Genomic DNA, 24,440 nt, shown 5'->3' with positions numbered 1-24,440 from the left:
TTAGGTACGTGCACAGATCTCTACAGTAAGAATTAAAGCCCTTGAAGGCCAAGAGTACAGTCATTACAAATTGCCTCATATATGACACATACCAAATAATTAGTTGCTAAATTTCATTTATTTAAATATCATATATCAATATTGAAATCTGAAAGTCACTGTAGAGTTGACATATTTCACAATAAATCGAATAAAAAAAAATACTTGCAGAATTAATTAACCTTCCCCAGGGGTTTTTGGAATTTAGATAGTGAAAATGTATTTCCCTATCCTCAAGATGAAGAGGGGCTTGCAAATCTATTCTTAAAGCTATTTGAGAACATGGAAATATTCATATTCATCTTATGTCACAGCTTTTTCCTCTGTTTTCTAATGATAATGAATCTATCATTATGCTTCCAAATAAGGGACCCTTTTGAAGTGATACTAATTTTCTATACACTATCCTCTTTAGTTTGACATTATTTTGTAAACCTGAAAACTTTGTTGCAGATGGTACTGCTTTTTTTTTTCTTTTCCTTTTTTCCACATGTGGACATGGTCACAGCAACCTGGCCCAACAATTTTCACTCCATGGTAACAATAAGAACACAAAAGAGCTTCAATACCTGAAGGGGCAAATGTCTTTCTTTCAATGTCAAGGTACTATTATAATACAAAAAGCATTGATAAAATTGCTTTTGAGAACATTTTTTTTCTTATCCCCAAAGTCTTCTCTGGGAGGGGAGAAAGTTGTAAATCTCTTCTTTACTGAAATGAAGCTAAAATAATAAAATGAACAAAAATATTTTTATCCCAAACTCAAAAGGATGTTTTTAAATTTCATTTTACTAAAGTATCTCCGAAAGGACTGTATAAAAAAATAACAAAACCATGACTCAGGATTTTCAATCCACTCAGTATTTAAAGGAGAAAGAATCTAGAAAAACAGAATCACTTTATGTAGTAAATATATTCACAAATAATAATTAATTAAAGAATATATTAAAAACATAAAAAGTCTGTTATGTCAAAAATATAATAGCTGAACTTTTTACTAGTTTATATATTTAGGTTGAAGGATATTTTCTTTATGTCAGTTCCACAAGAATATATTAGTCAATGGAGCTTATTATTAAAAGTACTCAAGTCTCTTTATGTTATTTTTTCTGATCTTTTGTTAGTATATAATAGTTATGTTGAAACCCAAAAAAAAGGGTGGATGAATAGATAGAAGTAGGCGGTACAGTTGGTGTATCTTTATGGTTACAAATTATGTAGATTTAGCAATTTAGGTATATTCATATATTTTGAAAATATGTAGTGCTTTGGAAATAGTTTTAAGTCTAGCAGAAGGCACTTGGCTGGATTACCTGATTATTAAAATTAGAACTAGGGACTTTTGGGAAGATGGTGTCAGAGTAGGTAAGCAGGGCTCCGACTCTCACAGAAACAACTGAGGAAGGGTAAAATGCTTTCCATGGGAGCTACTTTGGGGATCTGCAGACCAAGAGAGTGCTGCACATCATCCGGAGAGAGAAGGATGGAGAAAGAAAGAGGTCAATCAAAAACTGTGAGTTACTCACCCCTGTGGCTGGGAACTGCAGGTATAACCCCCCACCCCCACCCCAAGGCGAATAGCCTCAGTAAAACCCTTAGCTCACTGCAGCCAACTGAGAGGCAAAAGAAGGTCTCCTGCCTGGGAGGAAGAAGGATCTGGCAGAGGCTGGAGAGTACTTTCTCTTCAGTGAATTTGGCCAGCTAGCCCACTTTGAATCTTGGCTGTAGCCAGCCCATTAAGTGGAGGTTGAAAAAGACCTATTCGTATGGGAGCTAAAGGGCAAATAGATGTCAGAATAGCACCCAGAAAACTCAGAGAGAGAGGTATAAGGGTGACAGGAGACAGGGTGGGCAGAGCACAGGGGGAAAAAAGGACAGCGCTGAAGCAGAAAGGAGGGATGATCTGATCAGGCAGGCTGTCATACCCACTTGCCCTGGGAGAGAGAGGAACTAGGTCATGAGGGGTTAGGTGGACAGGAGAAGGAAGCCAGGAGAGAAAGCAAGCAAACTGTTAGAAGCTCAACTAGCCTGAGGGAAAAGAGGACTTGGAGAGCAAGATAAGTTTTTATAAGCCACCTAACCTGAGAGTAGCTCAGTGGAACACCTTCCTTTCATATACTAGGTACCTTGTTCAATCCCCAGTACCTTCTAAGAAAAGGGATCCAGAGAGTAATCCAGTGGATTGTCAAGTGCCCAAATGGCACCTTGTGACAGTGAACTTAATGCGTGAGATTTTTTTTTGTTTCAGTTTTTTTAATCTGCTATTGTATAGTTCTTATTTTTATTTGTATATTTTACTTTTTATTTTATTCTCTAAAAATGGATACCTTAGCTGTGGAAGGTGAATGGCAGGGTGACTGATAGATGAGCTCCAGCAACCTGAGACAATTCCTAGGGTCTTAAGAGGGAAGCTTATTTTTCCTGGGTTGCTTTTTGTTTATTTTTCTTTGTTTCCTTTTTTTCTTTTCCTTCTTTTTTCTCCTTGGTGTCTTTATTTCTTTTCTTTCTTTCCATTTTCCTTCTTCCATTGCTTTTCTTTGATTCTCTTGTTTGGTCTTCATTTTTTAAATTGCTCTCATCTTTCTGTGTTTTTACTTTATTCTTTTTTTTTTCTTGTTTCCTTTTTTAGCTCACCTTTTAAAATTCTGATTCTTTTGTATTTTTATGATTTTTCACTCATTACTTATTTTTTATTTTTGCTCTTTTTTGGTTCTTTTTTTTAACTTTTAAAAATTATTACTATCATTCTTTTTCTCTTCTCTCTTTCCTTTTCTATGGCCTTAATATTTTTCAAGGGAATACAGGCAACAAGGATAAGTAGAACAAGTGTCAAAGAGGACACTTAACACAAAACAAAATAAAACCTTACAGTAGAAAGAGAAGCTACCCATCTGAAAAAGTCCATTAAACTAAACAGATGCCTAGACACCAACAAAAAATTACAAGGTATATTAAGAAACAAGAAGACATGGCCCAGGTTAATGAACAAACTACAAAAACAGGAAGAGATGCAGAATATAGAATAACTAATCAAGGATGTCCAAACAAATATCATAAATCAACTTAATGAAGTGAAGGAAGAGATAAAGGGTATTAAGAAGAGACTGGGGGGAAGCAGATGTGACTCAAGTGACTGGGCTTCCATCTACCATATAGGAGGTCCAGGGTATGATTCCTGGGGCCTTCTAACGAAGGCAACCTGGCCCACATGGCAATCTGGCCTGAGCAAAGGGCTGGCCCAAATGGAATGCTGGTGTGCACAGAAGTGCTGACCTACATGGAATGCTGGCCCATGTGGAGACCTGGTGCAGCAAGATGATGCAACAAAAAGAGATATAGAGGAGAGACAATAAGAGATGCAGCAGACCAGGGAGCTGAGGTGGTGCAAGAGACTGAATGCCTCTCTCCCACTCCAGAAGGTCCCAGGATTGGTTCCTGGTGCCACCTAAAGAGAAGACAAGCAGACACAGATGAAAACACAGTGAATGAACATAGAAAGCAGACAGTAAGTGCAAACAATGGGGGATGGGGATAAATAAATAAGTCTTAAAGAAAAGGAGACACTGAAATAACATACTAAAGAAAGCATAAACTTACATTAAAAGATAACAGATCTCATGGTGATAAATGGCACAATGAAGGAAATAAAAAATATGCTGGATGCACATAACTGCAGAAACAGAGGAAAGAACTAATGACATCAAAGATAGTACTTCTGAAATCACACAGTTACTAGAACAGATAGGTAAAAAAGATAGACAAAATTCAGCAGGGACTCAAGGAATTGAATGACAACTTGAAATGCACAAATATATAGGCATCCCAGAAGGATAAGAGAAGGGAAAGAGGGCAGAAGGACTGTTGGAGGAAATAATGGCTGAAAATTTCCCAACTCTTTTGAGGGACATGGATATGTATGTCCAGAAAGTGCAGCACACTTCAAACATTATAAATACTAACAGGCCTACCCTGAGACATATACTTATCAAATTGTCAAATGCTCAAGACAAAGAGAAAATACTGACAGCAGCAAGAGAAAAGAAATCCATCATATACAAGGGAAGCTTGATAAGATTAAGAGCTGGTTTCTCACCTGAAACCATAGAGGCGGGAAGGCAGTGGTATAACATAGTTAAGATGCTTAAAGAAAAAAAAAAAACTGTCAGCCAAGAGCTCTGTATCCAGCAAACCTGGCATTCAAAAAGGAGGGAGAGGTCAAAATATTCACAGATAAACAGAAATTAAGAGAGTTTTTAAACAAGGAATCTGACCTCCAAGACATACTAAAGGGAGCTATGCAGGTTGAAAAGAAAAAGGGAAAAAAAGAAACAAAACAAAACAGGAGAGAGAGGGCTGGAGGAGAGTGTGGAAAGGAAGATCATTAGTAAGAATAAATAAAAAGATAAAAAGAGAAATACAAATAAAATATTACATATATAAACTTAAAGAAAAAATGGCAAAGGTAAGTACTGCCTTGACAGTAATAACATTGAATGCTAATGGATTAAAATCTCCAATCAAAAGAAGCAGATTGACAGAAAGGATAAGGAAATATGACCCAGCTATATGCTGTCAACAAGAAACTCACCTTGACCCAGGGACACAAGAGATTGCAAGTGAATGGTTGGAAAACAATTTTACATGCAAACAATAACCAAAATGGGCAGGAGTAGCTATATTAATATCAGATAAAATAGACTTTAAATGTAAAACTATTGTAAGAAGCAAAGACACACTTTATAGTAATAAAAGTGATAATCTATCAAAAAGAAAGAACAATCATAAACATTTATGTACCTAACTATGGTGCTCCAAAATACATGAGGCAAACAGTGGAAAAACTAAGCTGAGAAATAGACGCCCCTAGAGTTATAATGGGGGACTTTAATACAGTATTATCACCATTAGACAGAATATCTCAACAGAGGCTCAGTAAAGAAACAGAGACCTTGAAAAATATGTAAAATGATATAAACCTGATAAATATATATAGCACATTACACCCAAATACAGTGAGATATATTTTCTTCTCAAGTGCATGTGGATCATTCTCATGACAGATCACATGACAGGTCACAGAACAATTCTCAACGAATTCAGAAGGATTGAAATTATACAAAGTAATTTGTTTACCCACAATGGAGCTGGAAATTAACAAGAGGCAGAGAACCAGAATAGGCACAAAGATATGGAAGTTAAACAACACACTCTTAGACAATCAGCAGTTCAAGGAGGAAGTTTCAAGGGATATCAGTAACTACTTTGATATGAATAAAAATGAGAACACAACATGAGATGCAACAAAAGCAGTGCTGAAAGGGAAATTCATAGCTGTAAGTGCCTATTTTAAAAATGAAGTAAGGCTTAAAACCAATGAGATAACTGCTCATCCAGAGGAATTAGAAAAAGAACAACAAACTAATCCCAAAACAAGAAGAAAGATGGAAATAACAGAGATTAGAGCAGAACTAAATGAAACTGAGAATAAGAAAACACTAGAAAAATTAACAAAACCAAAAGCTGGTTCTTTAAGAAGATTAATGAAATTGACAAACCCTTAGCTAGACTAGCAAAGACTAGCAAAGAAAAAAGAGAAGATGGAAATATCTAGAATAAAAAATTAGGGAGGATATATCACCACTGATCCCACAGAAGTAAAGAGTATCATAAAAGGGTACTTTGAGAAATTGTATGCCAACACTGATGAAATGGACAAATTTCTAGAAACACACAAGCAGCCTACATTGACAAAAGAAGGAATTGATGAACTCAACAGACCAGTCACAAGTAATGAGATTGAATCAGTCATTAAAAACTTCCCACTAAGAAAAGCCAAGGTCCAGATGACTTCACAGGTGAGTTCTACCAATCATTCCAGAAGGAACTAACAGTTTTCCTGCTTAAACTCTTCCTAAAAATAAAAGTGGAAGGAACATTGTTGTGATGGTTAGGCTAATAAGTCAACTTGGCCAGGTAATTATGTCTGGTTGTTTGGTCAAGCAAGCACTGGGCTAACTGTAATACAAGGACAATTATGGATTTTAGTCATTAGTGATTTTACTGCACAGATGGCTGGTTACATCTACATCAACCAGAGAGATTGCCATCAGCACTGAGTGATGCTTTAGCCAATCAGTTAAATGCCTTGCAAGGGGAAGTGATTTCAGCATTCAGAAAGAATTTCCCAGCTGGTCCTTGGACAGTCAACATCTCCCAGAAACTCATCAAAGACCTTCATTGGACTTTCATTGGTGCTTCTGGTTTGCCCCCTCCCTGTGGAATCTGGACTTGTGCATCCTCATGGACACAAGAGAGAAGTTTATAAATCTCACATTATTTACAGAAATCTCCTGTTGATTCTGTTTCCCAAAAGAACGCTGACTAATATAATTGCCTAACTCATTCTATGATGCCAACCTCACCCCAATACCTAAGCCACATAAAGACATGACAATAAAACTATAGACCAATTTCTCTAATAAAACTGGATGCTAAAGTCTTCAACAAAATACTTGTTAAAATGAATTATATGCCATGTTCAAAGGGTTTTCATCCCTGGTATGCAAGGATGGTTCAACATAAGGAAGTCAATCTATACACCACATTAACAGATCAAAGAAAAAAAAATCATTTTCAACTCTATTGACACAGAAAAAAGCATTTCACAAAGTAAAGCATCCTTTCATGATAAAACACTTCAAAGGATAGGAATAGAAGGATACTTCCTCAACAGGATAATGGGTATATATGAAAAACCCAGAGCTAACATCATATTCAATGGTGAAATGCTAAAGGATTTCCCTTGAAAACTTGAAACAAGACTAGGATGCCCACTGCCACTGCTCTTATTTAACATTGCATTAGAAGTAGTTGCTTGAGCACTTAGGCAAGTAAAAGAAATAAAAGGCATCCAAACTGGAAAGGAAGAAGTAAAAATTTCACTATTTTCAAGTGACATGATACTATACATAGAAAGCCCTAAAAATTCTACAACAGGCTTCTAGAGCTGATAAATTAGTTTACTAAAGTGGCAAGATATAAGATCAATGTGTAAAAATCAGTAGTATTTCTATACACTAATAATGAGCAATCTGAGGAAGAAATCCAGAAAAAAAAAATTCCATTTACCATTGCAACTAGAAGAATAAAATACCTAGGAATAAACTTAACTGAAGTTGTAAAGAAGTTATACACAAAAAGCTATAGAACATTGTTAAAAGAAATCAAAGAACTAAATAAATTGAAGAATATTCTGTGTTCTTGGATTGGAAGATTAAAATTAAGATGTCTGTCCTACCCTACTGGATTTACAGATTTAATGCATATCTGAATAAAAATTACAGCATCATTTTTTACTGAATTGTAGAAGACAAATATGGAAGGGCAAGGGGCCCTGAATAGCCAAAAACAGATTGAAAAAGAAAAATGAAATTGGAGGGATCACATTACATTACCTTAAAGCATACTACAAAGCTACAGTGGTTGAAACAGAATGGTTTTGGCACAGGATAGACATACTTACCAATGGAACCAAACTGAAAGTTCTGATATAGATCCTTGCATATGATCAACTGATATTCAACAAGGATAGCAAACCCACTCAACTGGGACAAAATGGCTTTTCAACAAATGGTTTTGGGAGAATGGCATTCCATATCTAAAAAATGAGAGAAGATCAAAATCTCACATCCTATACAAAATTAATTCAAGATGGATCAAAGATCTAAATAGAAGAGCCAAGAACATAAAACTCCTAAAAAATAATGTAGGGACACATGTAACAGAACATGTAATAGGAAATGGTTTTATAAACCTTCCACTCAAAGCATGAGCAAAGATGGAAAAAATAGATATGTGAGATCTTCAACTTTAAGAACTTTTTACTTCAAAAGGGTTTGGCAAGAAAGTAAAAAGTCATCCTACTCAATGGGAAGAAATATTTGGGAGCATTTATCTGATAAGTGTCTAATATCCAGCATATACAAAGACAGCATACATTTTGAAAATAAAAAGACAAATAGCCTACTTAAAAAATGGGCAAGAAATTTGAATTAACAATTTTCCAAAGGGGAAATACAAATGGCTAAAAAGCACCTGAAAAGATTCTCAACATCCCTAGCTATTAGGGAAATGCAAATCAAAACTACAATGAGATATCATCTTACAGCTATTAGACTGGTCGCTATTAAAAAAAGAGAGAGCTACAAGGGTTGGAGAAGATGTGAAGGAAAGGGAATCCTCAGTCACTTGTGGTTGGAATGTAAAATGGTGCAACTGTGAGGGATGGTTTGGCAGTTCCTCAGGAAGCAAATTACAGAACTGTCATATGATCCCGGAAGTCCACTGCTGAGTATATACCCAGAAGGATTGAAAGCAGGGACATAAACAGATATACACATCCCAATGTTCATAGTGGCATTATACACTATTGCAAAAAGTTGGAAGCAAACCACGTGTCTGTTAAGAGATGAATGGTTAAGGAAATTGTGATATATACATATAATGGAACATTACTCAGCTGTTAGAAGGAATGAAGTATTGACATATGGGACAACATGGATGAGTCTTGAAGACCTTATGTTGAGTGAAGTAAGCAAGTCACTATAAAAACAAATATTACATGACCTCACTGATATGACCTAAGCAAATTGAGCAGACTCACATAGCTAAAGTTTAGATGATTGGTTATCAGGAGACAGAAAGGGAGTTGAGTATGGCGAGCTGATGCTCAGTATGAGGAAAACCTATGATAAGGTGGGAGGGGGTAGCTTGGCAGTGGATAGGGATGATAGATGTGCAAAGATGTGTGTGGGACCAATGGTACTGGAATGTGAGGGTGAGCAGAGTGGAGAGGTTGGGTTGAACTATCTGTGGAACTGGGAGGAGGGCTGAAAGAAGGAACAGATAAACCCTGAAGACTTGTAGGTCTGTGGTTAAAACTACAATGGTGGGAATGCTCTTTTAGCAAATACAGAAGGGGAGGATTTTTGGTGCAGGACGTCAGGGGCTGGGGATATGTGGGAAAGGGCGCATTTGGGGCATGCTTCCATGGAATAGGAAATTGTTCATCTTGTCATAGGGTGTTATGTCAATGGGTGGAGACCCACACCCACACAATAAACAAGAAAATATTAAACTCCTGTCGTGGGGAGTCCTGCTTTGTTCTTAAAAAGAGTGGCAATAGTCTCTCAAGAACATAGGCAGTGCCTAATAAAAGAAGACAGACAAATAAATATGTCAATTCCTCAATAATATCACATGTACCTATGAACCTTATTTTTCAAAACTTGCAGCTTGGTGGTTACTATGGATTCCTAGGGGAGGGGCAGGGAAAAACGGATGGAGCATGGGGCATTTTTAGGGCACTGGAATTGTTCTGCATGATCTTGCATTGACGTACACAGGTCATTAGGCATTTTGTTAGAACCTATAAAAGTTTATTGTATGGAATGTGAAACATAACATAAACCATTAACCATGGTTAGTGGCAATGCTTCAATATTTGTTCATCAATTGTAACAAATGTACCACATTTATGTAAGATGTTATTAATACGGAAAATGTGAGAAGGAGAGGGATGAGGCATTTGGGAATCCCCTATAGTTCCTTTCTGACTTTTTTGTAACTTAAAACTTCTTTGAAAATAAAGTGAGAAAATAAGACACTGGAGGAACATACAGAAAAAATTGTCACTGTATGTAAAAGATAACAGATCTTACAGGGATGAAAGACAATGCAAAATAATTCATTAATTTAAAAAATATATTTTTATTTATTTTTTATTTCACTTTTTATAATTTTTATTTATTTTGGCTTTGTTTTGGGGGAGGTTTTGGATTGCAGACAAGTTGCAAGTATGGTAGGGGAGGATCACTTGTGTGAAGTGTTGGTGATGGGGAGATATGTGGGGAAGGGTGCACCTGGGGCACACCTCTAGGGAATATGAATGTGTTCAAATGGTCACGGGGTGTTATTTCAGTGGGTGGAGACCCACACAATAACCAAAAGAATATTGAATTCCAATCCTGGTGAGTCTTGCTACATTCTCTAATAGAATGGCAAGAATCCTAGAGTACAAGGGCCTAGCAAAGGAGGACAGACCAATTTGCTATGTTGATATTGATGATTGTACTTAACCTTGTTCTTGTGAAATTGAAACTTACCCTAGCATTATATATTGCCTAAGAGTTCATAAAAGTCAAATGTGGCCTCTTTCTAAATCCAACTTGGCATATAAATTGTTTCCCCCTCCACTCCCAGTGTGGGACATGACCCCAGAGATGCATCTCCCTGGCACCAAGGGATTGCTACCAAGTGCCAACTATTGATGTATTTGGAAAAGACCTTGACAAAAAGGGGGAAGTATTAAGTACAAATGAGTTTTTATGGCTAAGAGATTTCAGAATGTGTTGGAAGGTCATTCCAGAGATTATGCTTATACATGTCTTAGGAGGATCTCACTGACTGCCACAGTAAACAGTGTCTCAAGCAAGGGGTTCCTGAGGATTGAGGGTTGTAGAGACATCTGGACACTATAGGCAGGGCAGACAGGGCAGGAATTCAGCACCCTGTCAGTGGGCCTTACCTTGGAATATATGATAACCTATCACCCTACTGTATCAGAGTTGGACTCATTTATATCTTTCTACACATGATTGTATGTCCTTTTTATATGAACCTATAATTAGCACTATATCAATTAAATATGTGTCCCAGAGACATAAATCTTCTGGCTGTTCATATGCTGGTTGAGACCTGAATCTTAATAGAGTTGCAGCCCAAAACTACCCTCCTATTCATTGGACTCACAAAAGGAAAACTAACAAAAGGATAATGATGGACAATGTCCATTCCAAAAAAACACAGAGCATCTATAACTGCAAGCAAGACAGTTCCACCCATTTGCCCAATGGGATCTAAGCCTCCTCTCATTCAGAAGCACAGAGGATATCACCATTCCCAAATTCTCAAGACTGAGGAATGAACAAGCTTAAATGGGGATTGCAACTATGGACTAATGTAGACATTATTAGTCTAGTAATGGAAGAACTTCTAACATTGATATAACGGCAGTAGTTACCAGAGGTTCTAGGGTGAGGGAGAGGGAAGAATAGTTGTAACATGGGGCATTTTTGGTACATTGGAATTGTTCTTCATGACATTGCAATGATGGTACAGGCCATTATATATTTTGTTAAAACCTATAAAATTGTGCAGGGCAAAGTGTAAACCATAATGTAAACTCTAGACCAAGGTTAGTAGCAATACTTCAATATGTTTTCAACAGTAGTAACAAATGTACTACACTAATGAAAGATGTTGTTAATGGGGAAAAGTGTAGGAGGGGAGGGAGTGATGTAAATGGGAATCCCCTATATTTTCTAGTTAAATTTATGTAATCTAAAGCTTCTTTTTTAAAATTTTTTTATTTTTTTTGCCTCAGAATAACTTTTATTTCTCAGTCTTGACCACAAACCTACAACCTGCAGCCCCTCTCCACCTACCCCAGGGCCTCCAGAGCATACCAGGCACATGCACATCCTGGAGCTGGTGGACCTGCAGGTCCCTCCGGTCGGAATGCCCTTCTTCTCTTTGTACCCCTGATACACACGTTCAGGACCATTTCAAAGTCACCTTCGCCTTCGAAGTATATCCTGAATCTTCCAGAAAGAAAATGGATGTAGTCGGGATATCTTCATTTTTCACATGTCCTTGGTCAGTGAGTGTTAATCAGGCTGACTACAACGTCAGGGAATTTCCCGTCAGCCAGTTCCTCTTTCCCACCCTTGTCTCCCTTTCATTCATGTGGGTTCCTTTGATGAGTACAGCGATCTGACGTTTCTTCCTACGCTGAAAGACTGGGATAAGAATGGAGGCAACCAAGTGTAGCATGCCACAGGGCAGGCATAAACCCCAAGAGAAACAGACGGAAGGACCTCAGCTTTTCAAGGGTACAAAGCACCAAAGGTGAGGACATCCAAGGGGTGGCTTCTGTGGCTGTGATCATGGCAATAGAAAATTTCTTCACAGCACTTAACAGTTTGCAAAGTGTTCCCCCATAAAATATCTCACATGGCTTTACTCAAGCCAACATAGCTGGTACTGTTAATTCCATTCACAAAGGGGAAGCAGAGAAGTGAAGTCACTGGCCCAAGGGTTCACAGCTGGTAAGCCAGGAGCTGCTCTTTTAAAGTACATATATATATATATATATTTAAATAGAGTTGGTTTCTTTCAGCAATCACTTTTGATATAATATTCATTCCTGCATTCAGGCTGGGTGTGGATCTATGGAAACAGGACAATATAATGGAATAGTATCATTCTAGGAGTCCAGTGACTTCCTTCTAGTCACAGCCGTATATTATTACTGCTAAATGACCCATAGCCAGGCATCCTCTATAACATTCACAGAATGCTTGTTATCAGAAATTAAATACCCTGTCAAACAAATATGAAAAGCCACATCAATTTAATGCACAATGAAGTATTACCATGTGTTCTCCTCTTTTAAGATTTGTAAACAAAATCTATGTACCAGTGTGGAAAAGAGCAAAATCAAATACCTTTACAAATCTGCTCAGATTCTGTCTTCAAATCTAGCCTTCCTCCAAAACAAAATACAATTTTCCCCAGAGTCAGTAGTAATTCCTTGTCCATAGAAGTAAGGGAGGTCTGAAACACAATCTGTTTTCTAGTCTTTCCATTCGTGGTGGAATTTAGAATTTAACATGTCCTAATTACCCTAGGATAGTCTACTTAACACTTCTCATGAACATCCCAGGATCTCAGACTGACTACCTTCATTTTCATAAATAGGTATAAATAAGACCAACAAAAGTCATAAGTACATTCAATAAGATAGTGGCAAAGCTGGGAAGAGCTCGGATTCTGGTCTCCTACATTATTCCTTCCAGTGGCAAATATTCTGTTGGCAGCAGTTTTAAAAATCTTTGTATATATAACTGTGTTCCATTCTTAATTATAAAGATAGAAAAATATACACATGTGCACAAAGGCTCATAATTTTATTTGGGAAATGCTTTCCAATGGAAAAAGATTTCATGCATGATACTCTAGTATAGGATAACATCTGTGGCTCTAAGTTTAGAATGTGATAATGAAATAACACCAACAGACTAATTTGAATAAGATTGCAGGAGGCACAATGTCATCCATGGCATTTCTTATATTCTTTCCCATAAAGCCTTGCTGAAGAATTCCTTTAAGCTCATAAAACTGAGTTCAGTACCAAAATCATCCTTTCACTTCTCTCACTGAAATTAAAATGGAGACTATTTTTTTCTGTTTATATGTTCCAAATTTAAAATATAATATGATGATTTCAGTGGGTGCTGATATATGAGTGTTAGGACTAGAATGCAAATTAAAATCAGCCCTTAAAAGTCATCATGTCCTGTTTTTCAGCAGCAGAAAATGGAGACTGGCAATTTCATTACTTACCTTAGGAATTCTGTTCCTTTTAACAACCATTTAATTTTGCCTTTGTTTGCTCTCAGTTATATTTACTTTTCTCTTAGAGAAAGTACAGTAAGAGGTCTTATATAATTACTATAGTAGCTGGGCAAGTATTAATCTACCTTTCTTGTCTCTTGGAAGACACTTTATTTCTTCTGGCATCAAGGTTTTAAAATATTAAAGACAAATTTATAAATTTATATTCATGTGAGATTCTTCTTTAAAATATCATCAGGTCTTTTTTAGTGAAAGGTCCTTTTGGGCCAAGTGTTGGAACATTCCATAAATAATCCTGAGACAAAGGCCACAGGCAGGATGTCAAAATAAGTTTAGTATAGAGGAAAACTGGGAGCCTTGTGTTACTTCCTGTTTCAGCCTAAAGGACATAGTAAATTATTTGTTAAATTAAAAGTTGAATCTATGCTTCATTTATTTGAGCATATAATCTACATGGCTTGGTTTCCTTTACCTGATTAATAAAGACTACTGAGATTCTTGTAAAACCATGTGCAAATGGAGAGAACAGGTAGATTCAGGATCTCATAATTGGCTGAAGAAATGGAAAATTACTTTGCACCATAAATTTAAATAGTCATCAAAACAAACGTTTCCTAAATTTAAAGGCAACCATGAAATAATTGTAACAAAAGAAAAAATGTAGCTGAGAAATGTGTAGTAATAAATGGAATTTGTAAAAAATTTGGATAATGAAATAAGTCTAAAGTACTTTGTAAGCCATAGCTCATTGTATCCCAAGAGGTTTTCAATAATAAAAATGTAATTAAAAAATATCTTCATAAAGTTCTAATTGTGGAATCAAATCAAATCAATAATGGATTTTCTGCACTATTTTTTATTTAGTCATAATGGCTATTGCTACAGAACAAGAATATCTTCAGAATTTGGGGTTGATTTAAATCATAATTTTAAAAGAAAAAAAAAGACTTACATTTTAAAATGATTTATATCTTCTCTTTTAAAATTGGTTGATATTTCTTTTTGAGAAGACATATATGCATTATAAATGTACATATATGTTTAAATATATATACTTGAATATAGCCGTGTATACTTGCCATATATTTAAAACATGTCTTTTATGTATCCCTCCAAAGTGTGGATCCTTGGTATACAGCCTCTTTTTAAATTAATTTTAATTAAAAATTTCCAAATTTAAAATTACTCTTACCCATCAAGCAACAACTCTCCCTTTCCTGCTACTCCCATCCTCTGGTCATCTCTAATCTACTTAATGTCTCTATGACTTTGCTATTTCTAGACTTTTCATATGAGGGAAATCATATAATATTTGTCCTCATGTGCCTTGCTCATTTCATTTAGTATATTTTCAAGGTTAATCCATGTTGCAACATGTCTCAGAACGTCAATCATTTTTTAAATTCATTTTTAAAATTTTATTTTTAAAGAAGTTTTAGATTCCATAAATGATACATCAAAAATATAGGAGGAAGTCCTTATGCCCCACCCCCTTCCCCTCCCCCATGCCTTCCAATTTAACTCTTTCATTAGTGTGGTACATTTTATTGCAAATGATGAAAACACATTGAAGCATTGCCAGAACTATGGTCTATTGTTTACATTACAGTTTACACTTTGCACCACACATTTTTGAAGATTTTGATAAAATGTATAATGGCCAGTATCTGTCATTGCAATGTCATGAAGAACAATTCCAATGTTCCCAAAATGTCCCATGTTACAGCTATTCTTCCCTCTCCCTCCCCTCCGAACCTCTGGTGACCATTTCCTTTATATCAATGTTACAAGATCTTCCATTGCTAGAATAATAATAAATCTAATTTAGTTCATAGTTGCATTCCCCCTTGTATTTGTTCATTCCTCAGTCTTGAGAATTTTAGGATGGTATTGCCCACTCCATTTCTGACTGAGAAGGAGCATAGATCCCATGGGGCTGATGGATGGGACTGTCTTGACTGCAGTTATAAATACTCTCTGTTTTTTGGTATGGGCTTCGTCCATCATTATCCTTTTGTTGTTTGTCCTGTGTGAGTATGATAAACTGTAGAGTAGGCATTGCAACACTGCTGAGATTCATGGCTCATTCAGCATATGAATTCACCAAAGATTTAGTCTCTGGTACACATATTTAGTGAGTAGAGTGCTAATTATAGGTTCAAAGAAAAGGGGCAGAAGAGTCATGTACAGGGAAATTAGAAATGAGTCTAACTCTGTTACATTGGGAACCATATATTCTGAGGTAAAGCCCATTGACAGGGTGATGAATCTCTGAGATTGTTAGCTCTGCCCTTGGGTCTAGATGTCTCTGGAGCCCTCAGGAGCACCCCTGCTTGAGGCACTGTTTACTGTGGCAGTGAGTGAGATCCTTCTGAGACATGCATAAGCATAACTTCTGGAATGAACTCATAACTCACTTTGAAATCTCTTAGCTATAAAAACTCATTTGTATTTAATAGTCCCCCTTTTGGTCAAGTTCTTCCTCCAAATGCATTTGTTATTGGCACTCGGTAATAATCCCTTGGTGTCAGAGAGGCTCATCCCCTGGAGTCATGTCCCAAGCCTCGAGGAAAGTAGTGAGTTTATATGCTAAACTTGGTTTAGAAAGAGGCCACATTTGAGTAACAAGGAGGTTTTCAAGAGGTAACTCTTAGGCAGTATATAATACTGGGCTAAGTTTCAACTTCATAAGAACAAGGTTCATAAGTACAACAATCAATGTCAAGAGCCTGATATATTGGTCTGTCCTCCTTCGCTAGGCATTGCCCATGTACTCTAGGGATTCCTGCCACTTTATTAGAAAATGAATCAGGACTTCCCAGGATGGGAATTCAATATTCTTTTAGTTATTGCATGTGTCTCCACAGTACTCCATGACCACTTGAACATATTCATATTCCGTAAAGGTATGCCCCATGTGCACCCCTTCCCATACATCACCCCATCACCAATACCCCTCACTGGTGATTATACCATAAAATATTCCATTATGTGCTTGTACCACATTTTGTTTATCCATTCATCTATTGATAAATATTTAGGTCATGTCCTTATTTCTACATTTTGGCTACTGTGAATAATGCTGTTTCAAACACTGGTGTACAAGCATCTGTTTTTATATCCATTTTCAATTATGGGGGTTATATCCCTAAGAGTGGAATTGCAGGTTCATATGGTAATTATAGAATTAATTTTTGAGATACTGCCATAGTTCTTTCCACAATGGCTGTACCATTTTACATTGCTATCAACAATGCAAAAGGTTTCCAATTTCTTTCATTCCTGCCAACAATTATTATTAGCCATACCTGTGAGTATAAAGTGGTATCTCATTAGGGTTTGATTTGCATTTCCCTAAAAACTAATAATGTTGTGCATCTTTTCATATGCTCATCAACCATTTATATATCTTCTTGGAAATAATATCTGTTCAAGTTCTTTGACCACTTTTAATTGTTTGTGTGTCATTTTGTTGTTGACCTTTATTCTGGATATTAAGACTTTATCAGATATATGTTTTTAACTCTCTTTTTCCAATTCTGTAAGTTGTCTTTTCACTTTCCTGATAATGTTCCTTGGTGCACAAAATTTTTATTTTTGATGAAATTAAATATATCTATTGTTTCTTTTGTTGCTCTGCTTTCGGTGTCATATTTAAGAGTCCATTGCTGAATCTGAGGTAATGAAGATTTGCCCTTGTGTTGTCCTCTAAGATTTTCATGGTTTCAAATATTATATTTAGGTCATTGTTCATTTTGATTTGATATCTGTACATGGTGTGAGATAATGGTTCATCTTCATTGTTTTGCATGTGAGATATCCAGTATTCCCAGCATCCTTTGTTGTGAAGTGACTATTATGTTGCCATTGCATATATTTGTCACCTTTGTTGAAAATCAACTGGCCATAGATGTTTGGGACTATTTCTGGATCTTCAATTCCATTTCATCTCTCTCTTTGTCCTTATATGCTGGTACTACACTGTTTTGATTACTGCAGCATTGGTAGTAAGTTCTGAAATTTTGAAGTGTGAGTCTTCCAACTTTGTTCTTCTTTTTCAAAATTGTTAAGACTATTCAGAGCCCCTTGCAATACTGATGAATTTGAGTACTGGTTTTTCTATTTCTGCAAAAATAGGCTGCTGGAATTTTGAGTTGAATCTTCAGATTATTATGGGTTGAACTGACAGCATAGCAAATTAAATCTTCCAATCAATAAACACAGGATGCCCTGCCACATCTTATGTCTTCTTTAATTTTTCCCTCATTTATTGAAATTCTTATTTTGCTCATAAATCAATTTCCTGATTTCTTCAATTCTTTGTCCATGTTTTGTTTAGTTCATTGATCCTATTTAAGAGAGTTGATCTGAAATCTTTGATTTGTAATTCCCTTTACTGGGCTTCCTCTGTGATAATTTCTATTGAATTTTTTTTATCCTGTGATTGGGCCATACTTTCCTGTCTCCTTGTTTATTATCACGGGGTAGTCTGTGTATTATATTCTGGTCACTCTGGAAATCTAGTTCTCCCATTTCTCAGTTCTCAAGGATTTCTGGTTTTTACTTACTGAGAGCTGGAGCCCTCCATTTTATAACTCAATTATATATCCATTTTAAATCAAGGATCCATCAGATAAAATAATAATAATTTTAAAACCATAGGAGGAGAGGGAAAAAGAGGTTCAGTGCCTCCATACATCCCCTGATAAATGCAAGTGGGGAAGCTACTACTGCCAAGAGGGCTGAAACTGAGGCTTGCATATGTGTTGGGCCCACAGACAAAACAATATAAAACAAAGAGAAGGGTCACTGCCTCTTCAATCTCCGGATAGGTTTCTAAGGGAAGCTAGAAGCTGTTGCTGCCACAAAGGCCAAAACTGAGATTAGTGTCTGCAATCTTCCTTCAGGGATCTGTAAGACCAGCCCCTGTTTGCAACCCCAAGATTTTGGAAGATGATGTTTTCTCTTTCTGTACTGGCTTATAGCTGCCAATTCCAGAATGTGAGCCAATGTTTCTACAGCTGCTGCCATTTCCATATTTATCACCATGGGGCTACATAACGTTGGATGATCACTTGTTCATGCACATCCTCACTTATAAAAGCCTGAAAGCTAGGCAGCCTCTTTCATCTGGCACTCCGGTGGTTATTCTAAGAGAGAGTCTCGTCTGGTTCTAGAGTTATGGCCTATTTAAATTCAGTATCTTTAAAAAAAATTTTTCTTTAGCTTATTCATTTTCTAGAAAGAGAATTTATAGAATTAACCATTCTGTCATTTTGCATCTCTTAGTATACTGTTAAGGCTATAAATAACTATTCTTAGGATATCTGAAGTGCTTACTTCTGAAAGTGTTACTTTCAGTAGTAAACACTTACTTTTCATTTTCATTAGAAAATGAAATCATAGACATTCAATAGAGAGCAACCTCACTGAAAGTGTAACTGCTATATTCCCAAGCATTGTCTGATAGTAGTAAATGTGCATATATTAGAAAAAATAACTTGAATTCTTTACAAAAATAAAGACATTATGGGAAATACTGAATGAAGAAAACAGGTATAAAGATGAATAGATATTTTGCATTATACATAGCGAATATCTGCTAAAATATTAGAAATATTAGAAAACAATGACTCGAATGAAATAGAAAGGAGATAATTTTTAGATAGTGTGAGTTTTCCAAGGAATGAGTCAAATTTGAGATTTTAAAGAATGTGGTTATAATTAATCAGGACATAAATTATTAAAATTCTAAAATTGTATTCCTTTTTATTTCAGATGAAAAATTGATAGCAGAATTTAGCATATTTTTGCACATAAAATGATGGAAAAATAAAGAATTGAGGCCATCCAAATTCAGTTCACCTGACTTTTTTAGAAGATACAAGAAAAGGCATGTCTCAAAAACATATAATTATAAGTAGAATTATTTAAATGCTCATTTTTACTCATCCTATCTACATCATAAAGATTACTATTTATTTAATATATATACTTATAAAAATTTATAATAAAGTCTTTCTTTTGGGTCAATTGAGGGGTTTATAAAGTAAATAAGTAAATAAGTAAATAAGTAAATAAATAAAATAAAAACAAAGTCTGTATGTTTTAGAAGGCAAGGAACAAAATATTATCAGTTCTTTCCTGGTGATTCAATAGTCCTTTAACAAAAAGGATGGAAAAGGTGGTTTCTGGTCACATCTGCAAATCAAAACTACAATGTAAACTATAATCCACACTTAGTGGCAATGCTCCAAAATGTGTTCATCAATTATAACAAATGAACCACATTAATGAAGGGTGTTGTTAATGTGGGAAAATGTGGGAGGGGTAGGGAGGAGGGCATGTGTGAATTCCCCATATTTTTTAAATGATATTAATGCAATCTAAGTATCTTTTTAAAAAAATAAAAAAGTATATTATAATTTTTTTTAAATCTTAAATTGAGTTCTGAGCAGATTACCATAAAAGCTGATGTTTTTCGTCCACTACCTAATTACAATTGTATGTTTAGATAACTCAGTCAACCCAAGGCAAAGAAAATAGTAAAATGAAAGGGATAAATATTCCAGGGAATTGATTCAGATTTGAGAACCAATCTTGGGTTAATAAAATCAGACATTAAGTATTAAGCATTCAATAAATAATCTCAATTTTATTTAATAAAAATATATATGGCAAAATAGCTGTTACACAAACACATTACATGTTCAAATGAATACAGAAAAAAAATGGATCAGTTTGTTTCAAAGTTCATTTCCTGATATGAAGCAACAGAAACTAGCTTTTCTAAAGGAAAGTGCCATGGGGCAAAAAAGTTCCAATAATTGAAAAGGGGAGATAGTGCATTCAGTTTAATCTGTATTGAAAGTAAAGGAAGTCTTGAATTGGGCTTTTAACACCCATAGAAAGTAATTTTAGTGCTAAAGCATCTTGGAAAAATGATATATATGGAAGACTAAGAAAGAACAAATACAAGAGTTATTTATGTAGTGCCTAGTGAAAACAAGGCAAACTGTGGTATGTGATCCTGTAAACTAAATTATTTTGGAAATAGAGAAACTGCTATAACATTCATCATGGGACTTAGAATACAACTGAAAAAGAAATCCTTTGGTTAAAGATAATTTTTTCTCTATCTCCCAGTCTAGTTTCCAACTGTTTAAAAATCTCATCTGAACACAAATCTCTCTTCTTTTGCCTTTGTCATTCTTCTCTGCTCTCATTTTTCTTTTTAAAAAATATTTTAGCTCGGCTTCACAACAAAAATATATAATTATATAAGGCTTTAGGGATTTTTTTAATATATAATTCAGCAGGATTGTATACTCAGTTGGGATCTATTTAGGACAACTCATACTCAATAAATTAGATTAAACAACAAAAATAAATCAATTCTTGCTTTGTGAATTTTTAACATTCATGATGTAGGAAACTGGAAAGAACTCTAGCCTTACAATAACAAAACTAGTTGGACAAACTATAACTTTATGATTTCTCTGGAAATCATTAAGGAGCTAAAGCCACAAAGTCACCACCTACCCTGAAATATAAGGACAGATGGGCAAAGCAAGATAGAACATCATCACTTGCTTACCTGAGAAGGACTGACTCCACTGGAATAGTAAATGGATTGGTGGAGGCTGAGTATGGGCTGGTGAGAGAGTGTGAAGTCCCTGGAGATACTGAACTAGGCAAAGTTTATAACCTCTCTGCCAATTCCAGAATCTGAGTCAATGTTTCTACAGCTGCTACCATTTCCATATTTATCACCATGGGGCTACAAAATGTTGGACAGGCTCTTCTTCACCTTCCTAAATCATCAACAACTGTAAGAGTCCTGAGAAAATCTCCCTCATGATACAGGCCTGAGTGTGGAAAGAACATAGCATGAAACACTCACTGGTATCATTCTCTTTCTCTCCACTACAGAACAAATCTTTAATTGGTGGGAGCAAAGGAAGTAAGCACAGCCACCCTTAAGACACTGGTGAAACACATGAGGTAACAGAAAATATCTTAAGGACAAGCAGGAATATATGCTAGGCCCAGAACTAACATTGGGAGATAACTGGATCACCAAGAGGATCACATCCCTGAGCCACAGAAACAATGTCAACGTAAGACTGTGGTTTCACAGAAACAAGTAGAACGCTCTCCTGGTCCCTTGCAACCAGGCTAATATGTGTCTTGGAACAAATAACAGTGAAATAATGCTGGAAGAGCTGCAAGAATCTGGAGACAGACCCTCTCTGAGGCAGAGCATGAAAGGAAGATCTAAAGCTATAAGTGGAGCAGTCATGGAGAAAAACCCACTAAGCATCTGAGACCACAAAAACAAAATATTATGGAACAAAGGAAGCCTATAGTGAGGATTATATAGCAGTGACAAACCTAAACACAGCCCAATACCTGACAAGATTAATTCAAACCTAATATAAAAATCTTAGCAGAAGAAAAGATGGGCCCATTTACAGTCATAAACCCTAAATATCCCATTTCTTAAAATTGTATATAAGATATATGACTTACAATAAAATTTTATGAGCTACATGAAAAAGCAAGGTAAAAATTGCACCATCAAGAAACAAAGAAATGAAGAGTGTTCATAAATAACTGATGGGATTTAAAGTAACTATGATTAATATGCAAAAGTCTCCAATGGAACGAGTAGAATGCATGGAAGATGCAAGATCAAATGAAAAATAAAAACTATGGAAAAGAATCAAATGTTAAAAATGAAAAGCATAATGGAGATAAGGCATGCCTTCAAATGGCTCACCAGTATACTTGACACATCTGAGGAAAGAATCAGTGAACTAGAGATAGGTTAATAGAAATTAGCCAAAGTGAAACATGAAGAAAACCAAGAGTTAATAAAACAGGTCAGAGCCTCCAAAAAATGTGAAACAATATCAAATTCTCTAACATATGTGTTACTGAAATCCTAGAAGAAGTAAAAGAGAATGTGGCAGAAGAAATATTTTAAGAAATAACAGTTAAGATTTTAAAACACACACACGTACACACATATATGCACGATGTGGGCGTGTTAAAGGGACATAGAAGCCAACAGAAAGCACTCTTAATGACCAAAACTGGAATGATTAGAACAACAAAATAAATAAACTAGTATTGGATTATAACCCAAAATATGAAATAAATATCCATAGGTCCATATTGATATATGCAAATTATTGAATAAATAAATTAAAGTGGAGAGACGAATCTCCTATGCAGGATAATTACAAATAATTTATATAAATATTCCACTCCCAGGGAGGTAGCACATAATTCCCTACTTCTTAAGTTTGACTTCTTTCCTAAAAGTAAATTATGGAAGGTTGGTGGGGATAATTTTACCAAGGAGAAACCTGAAAAACACTTCTTCATCTAGGCTACCATGGTCAGTGTCATCAACAGTGTTACGTCACGTTGAGAGTATCTTTGATATTTAGCTTTGCAGTCTTATTCCTCCAAACCCATAAGTCCAGTCTAATCATGATGAAATCATCAGACAAATTCCAATTGAGGAACATTCCACAAATACCTGATAATACTACTCAAAATATCTTTAAAATTGAAGGATATTTTTGAGAAAAAGACATCCTCTTTTTTCCTTGTTTTTTTTTTTTGTTTGTTTGTTTGTTTGTTTTTACTCTCCTGGTCTTGACCCAGGCAAGTCACAGCTGTGAGACTACACTCCTGAGGTAGCAGAGGTCACAAAGGCTCCTCAAATGATGACACAAAAAAATTTTATGTGACAAGAGGAACCAGTAAATGGGCCACTGTGACCTGAAGTGGGTGTGAGAATTTATTATTTTTCTCTCTGCTTGTCTCTGTCCTGTCAAATAAGACAGCCTTATTTGAGGAAAATGTGTGATGGTACAAGGTTAAAACACATTATTTTTAGCCAGAGGACCAGGAAAAGGAAACTATGGGAGTCATGGAATGTGATAAAAACTAAGGAGAAAAAGGAGATGCAGAGAGACATCTCCTAAATTTGTAGGCAAAGTCTTGCACTCAATTTCAAGTTTCATGTGTATGGGACTGAATTAGGTCTTGCAGTGTCACCTAAAGAAATTGATTACCTGCTTAAAGAAAGGAAAACAAACAAATAAAAAATAAATATTATCATGGAATTTTTAACAAGATCCTAATACACTTAACATAATAGAAAAAATGTTTAGTACGTAATGCAAAGTATTAGGAAAATTGCAACTCTCAAGGGAAAATAAAATAAACCTACTTTAACCTCAAGTCAGATTGAAAGAAGTGCCACTAACCAATTCAAAACAATTTGATGGTCACCATAAGTAATTACAGTAAAGATGATAATCCACTGATTACAATAAAAATCCTTGAGTTTATAATAACATATATGACCGAATAATTAAATACATAGGCAAGAAAGGAAACTTCCTTATAGTTGAATACAAAAATAAATAGGGAAGAATTGATGAGATTAACGAATTATCAATGGCTGTTAAAACAAAGGGATAAAATTTCTTGAGGAAGAGGTTATTTGCTTATATTTACAAAATCTCAAAATATCTCTCCACAAATTACGTATTTCTTCCAAAGGCAATGTAGTAATTTGCAGTAGAGGAAATGGCAGACATCATTTTAACTATGTAATCAAAGTTAGTATTATTACTTCTTGATCCAATGCGTCAGTTACTTAACTTCAACATAGTCCAGTCCAATTCAAAATCTCAATTTCAGGGCTGCACAGCTCACACTTGTTTGATACAATTAGGAGCTATTTGTACTAGAGACGTGTGCAACCTACAATCTTAAACTACCTTAATCTATCTCCCCTCTGATTCTTCTCTACTTTACTTGTGCCTACTGTGCAGACAGTGATAAATAGTGATGAACAGTGGAAGAGTCTTTGCTTTAAAAATTGCCTGATCAATTGCGTT

This window comes from Dasypus novemcinctus, chromosome 5, assembly GCF_030445035.2.
Source record: "Dasypus novemcinctus isolate mDasNov1 chromosome 5, mDasNov1.1.hap2, whole genome shotgun sequence".
NCBI classification, from domain to species: Eukaryota; Metazoa; Chordata; class Mammalia; order Cingulata; family Dasypodidae; genus Dasypus; species Dasypus novemcinctus.
The sequence above is the reverse complement of the archived record's forward strand: the minus strand, read 5'-3'. Positions refer to the sequence as shown.